The sequence below is a fragment of the Cetorhinus maximus genome, unplaced genomic scaffold, assembly GCF_964194155.1.
Source record: "Cetorhinus maximus unplaced genomic scaffold, sCetMax3.hap1.1 HAP1_SCAFFOLD_3880, whole genome shotgun sequence".
NCBI lineage: Eukaryota > Metazoa > Chordata > Chondrichthyes > Lamniformes > Cetorhinidae > Cetorhinus > Cetorhinus maximus.
In genome coordinates, this window is record NW_027599786.1 from 10,115 (window position 1) to 15,000 (window position 4,886).

Genomic DNA, 4,886 nt, shown 5'->3' on the forward strand with positions numbered 1-4,886 from the left:
GTGCCCTCGGTGTGCCCCTGAGAAATGGTTAACCAAACGAAGGACAGTGCGCCTCGGATTGCATTGGCAGGCCGTGCAAAGGGGCCCCCGGGCCCGCGAGACGTTACAGGTTGCCCTCGGTGTGCCCCTGAGAAATGGTTAACCAATTGGACTTAGTCTCTGGCAGAGAGACAAAGTGTTTTCACGAGAAATGGTTAACCAATTGGACTTAGTCTCTGGCAGAGAGGCAAAGTGTTTTCAAGAGAAATGGTTAACCAATTGGACTTAGTCTCTGGCAGAGAGGCAAAGTGTTTTCACGAGAAATGGTTAACCAATTGGACTTAGTCTCTGGCGGAGAGGCAAAGTGTTTTCAAGAGAAATGGTTAACCAATTGGACTTAGTCTCTGGCGGAGAGGCAAAGCGTTTTCAAGAGAAATGGTTAACCAATTGGACTTAGTCTCTGAACGGCAGGCAAATTGTGGCCTTGAGAAATGATTAACCAATTGGACTTAGTCTCTGGCGGAGAGGCAAACTGTTTTCTCGAGAAATAATTAACCAATGAGGCCAATGGACCTCGGGTTGCATTGGCAGGCCGGGCAATGAGGCTCTTGGGCCCGCGAGAGCAAAATCCGTGCACAGACGGAAGTCCATGAGGTCAGATCCGAGGCCTTTACCCGGCACCCGGTGGGGGTATTCCCGCAGAGAGTAGCGAATCTGCCCGGCGACGGGTCAAGTTGCAATTTCTGGCATGCCACTCATGGAGCTGGTTAATGAGTTCCCCGCGGAAGTCCCGATGAGGAAAGGGCAAAATGGCGTTTTGCGGGCTTTGGGGCCTCTTCGTCGGTAGGACTACCGCCCGACCTTACGGTTGGAATTGTCGGCAGGGGAGGTTGGCGGGGTACCTGCAGAATAGTAGGAGGTGGCAAATCGAGAATCGGTCGACATCGCCAAAAACCTTCTCGAGCCTCCAGGTCTGCAGGGACCGACCCAGGCTGCCGCCAAACCGACCGACAGGCCCTGCCGGCGGCCATTTTTGGCCATTTTCGGCATTTTTCGCCTCTTTCGGCCGGGATGGAAAAGCGGCGGCCTGAAGCCCGGGCCTGCCCGGGGAGGCCTCCTAATCGCCCGGGGGACCGGATTTGCCCCGGTGAGAGCCCCCGAAACGTCCCGAAGCCGGCCGGGAAGGCGGCCAAGGGCGAAGCACCTCGCATTGCGTTGGCAGGCCGTGCAAAGTGGCCTCCGGGCCCGCGAGACAATGCAGGGTGCCCTCGGTGTGCCCCTGAGAAATGGTTAACCAAACGAAGGACAGTGCGCCTCGGATTGCATTGGCAGGCCGTGCAAAGGGGCCCCCGGGCCCGCGAGACGTTACAGGTTGCCCTCGGTGTGCCCCTGAGAAATGGTTAACCAATTGGACTTAGTCTCTGGCAGAGAGACAAAGTGTTTTCACGAGAAATGGTTAACCAATTGGACTTAGTCTCTGGCAGAGAGGCAAAGTGTTTTCAAGAGAAATGGTTAACCAATTGGACTTAGTCTCTGGCAGAGAGGCAAAGTGTTTTCACGAGAAATGGTTAACCAATTGGACTTAGTCTCTGGCGGAGAGGCAAAGTGTTTTCAAGAGAAATGGTTAACCAATTGGACTTAGTCTCTGGCGGAGAGGCAAAGCGTTTTCAAGAGAAATGGTTAACCAATTGGACTTAGTCTCTGAACGGCAGGCAAATTGTGGCCTTGAGAAATGATTAACCAATTGGACTTAGTCTCTGGCGGAGAGACCAAGTATTTTCACGAGAAATGGTTAACCAATTGGACTTAGTCTCTGGCAGAGAGGCAAAGTGTTTTCACGAGAAATGGTTAACCAATTGGAATTAGTCTCTGGCAGAGAGGCAAAGTGTTTTCACGAGAAATGGTTAACCAATTGGACTTAGTCTCTGGCGGAGAGACAAAGTGTTTTCAAGAGAAATGGATAACCAATTGGACTTAGTCTCTGGCAGAGAGGCAAAGTGTTTTCACGAGAAATGGTTAACCAATTGGACTTAGTCTCTGGCGGAGAGACAAAGTGTTTTCAAGAGAAATGGTTAACCAATTGGACTTAGTCTCTGGCAGAGAGGCAAAGTGTTTTCAAGAGAAATGGTTAACCAATTGGACTTGGTCTCTGAACGGCAGGCAAATTGTGGCCTTGAGAAATGAATAACCAATTGGACTTAGTCTCTGGAGGAGAGACAAAGTGTTTTCACGAGAAATGGTTAACCAATTGGACTTAGTCTCTGGCAGAGAGGCAAAGTGTTTTCAAGAGAAATGGTTAACCAATTGGACTTGGTCTCTGAACGGCAGGCAAATTGTGGCCTTGAGAAATGATTAACCAATTGGACTTAGTCTCTGGCGGAGAGACAAAGTGTTTTCACGAGAAATGGTTAACCAATTGGACTTAGTCTCTGGCAGAGAGACAAAGTGTATTCACGAGAAATGGTTAACCAATTGGACTTAGTCTCTGGCAGAGAGGCAAAGTGTTTTCACGAGAAATGGATAACCAATTGGACTTAGTCTCTGGCAGAGAGGCAAAGTGTTTTCAAGAGAAATGGTTAACCAATTGGACTTGGTCTCTGAACGGCAGGCAAATTGTGGCCTTGAGAAATGAATAACCAATTGGACTTAGTCTCTGGAGGAGAGACAAAGTGTTTTCACGAGAAATGGTTAACCAATTGGACTTAGTCTCTGGCAGAGAGGCAAAGTGTTTTCAAGAGAAATGGTTAACCAATTGGACTTGGTCTCTGAACGGCAGGCAAATTGTGGCCTTGAGAAATGATTAACCAATTGGACTTAGTCTCTGGCGGAGAGACAAAGTGTTTTCACGAGAAATGGTTAACCAATTGGACTTAGTCTCTGGCAGAGAGACAAAGTGTATTCACGAGAAATGGTTAACCAATTGGACTTAGTCTCTGGCAGAGAGGCAAAGTGTTTTCACGAGAAATGGATAACCAATTGGACTTAGTCTCTGGCAGAGAGGCAAAGTGTTTTCAAGAGAAATGGTTAACCAATTGGACTTAGTCTCTGGCAGAGAGGCAAAGCGTTTTCCTGAGAAATGGTTAACCAATTGGACTTAGTCTCTGGCAGAGAGGCAAAGCGTTTTCCTGAGAAATGGTTAACCAATTGGACTTAGTCTGTGAACGGCAGGCAAATTGCGGCCATGAGAAATGGTTAACCAATTGGACTTAGTCTCTGGCAGAGAGTCAAAGTGTTTTCCTGAGAAATGGTTAACCAATTGGACTTAGTCTCTGGCGGAGAGGCAAAGTGTTTCCCGTTGTAATGGTTGGCCAATGCACTTCGGATTGCGTTGGTAGGCCGTGGAAAGTGGCTCTTGGGCCCGCGAGAGCAAAATCCGTGCGCAGACGGAAGTCCATGAGGTCAGATCCGAGGCCTTTACCCGGCACCCGGTGGGGGTATTCCCGCAGAGAGTAGCGGGTGTGCCCGGCGACGGGTCAAGTTGCAATTTCTGGCATACCACTCCTGGAGCTCGTTAATGAGTTCCCCTCGGAAGTCCCGATGAGAAAATGGCAAAATGGCGTTTTGCGGGCTTTGGGGCCTCCTGGACGGTAGGACTACCGCCCGACCTTACGGTTGCAATTGTTGGCAGGGGAGGTTGGCGGGGTACCCGGAGATTTTCGGGGACACGATTTTCAGAACATTTTCAGACAACGGTCACACTTTAAAAATGCCCAGAAAAGTGCGACTTTGAGGGTGGTAAGCGTTTTCAAATAGAATACCTTTCAAAGAGCTCTCGGAAGTCCTATATGAGGATTTAAGATGAATTTGTGCGGGCTTTCCGAACTCCGTTGTCGGTCTGAAATATCGGCCAGGGTCCAGACCGGTGGTAACCCTGGTTTAATAAACATGGCGTGTGGCGAAAAGAACAGACAAAATGACAAAGTGTCAAATATATATATACATGTGTATTTATGAACAAAAAAAATCACAAAGTGTCACCTGGCGGTGTACTTGATGATGAAAAATAAAAATACAAAGTCTGTTCACAGGCACCTTTGGGGCGGGGGTGCCTGAGTCCCCTTGGGTTGCACACTATAGAGTGTTTGACATGGACAGAGTCAACACTGTGTGCGTGCCCAGAACCCTTTTGAACGCAGGCGACGCACGCCGGTCGGCATTTCCTCTCCGTGCGAGCGCCAACAGGTTGCTTCCGTTGTTTTACAAATAAGAAAATTGTATTTATGAGCAGCAAAAAAAAAAATCACAAAGTTTCACCTGGCGGTGTACTTGATGATGAGAAATAAAAATACAAAGCCTGTTCGCAGGCACCTAGGGGGCGGGCGGGGTGCCTGAGTCCCCTTGGGTTGCACACTGTAGTGTTTGACATGGGCAGAGTCAGCACTGTGTGCGTGCCCAGAACCGATGTGAAAGCAGGCGACGCACGCCAGTCGGCATTTCCTAGCCGTGCGAGCGCCAACATGTTGCTTCCGATGTTTTACAAATAAGAAAACTGTATTTATGAGCAAAAAAAATCACAAAGTGTCACCTGGCGGTGTACTTGATGATGAATAATAAAAATACAAAGCCTGTTCACAGGCACCTAGGGGGCGGGCGGGGTGCCTGAGTCCCCTTGGGTTGCACACTGTAGTGTTTGACATGGGCAGAGTCAGCACTGTGTGCGTGCCCAGAACCGTTTTGAACGCAGGCGACGCACGCCAGTCGGCATTTCCTAGTCGTGCGAGCGCCAACATGTTGCTTCCGTTGATTTACAAATAAGAGAACTGTATTTATGAGCAATAAAAATCACAAAGTGTCACCTGGCGGTGTACTTGATGATGAAAAATAAAAATACAAAGCCTGTTCACAGGCACCTAGGGGGCGGGCGGGGTGCCTGAGTCCCCTTGGGTTGCACACTGCAGTGTTTGACA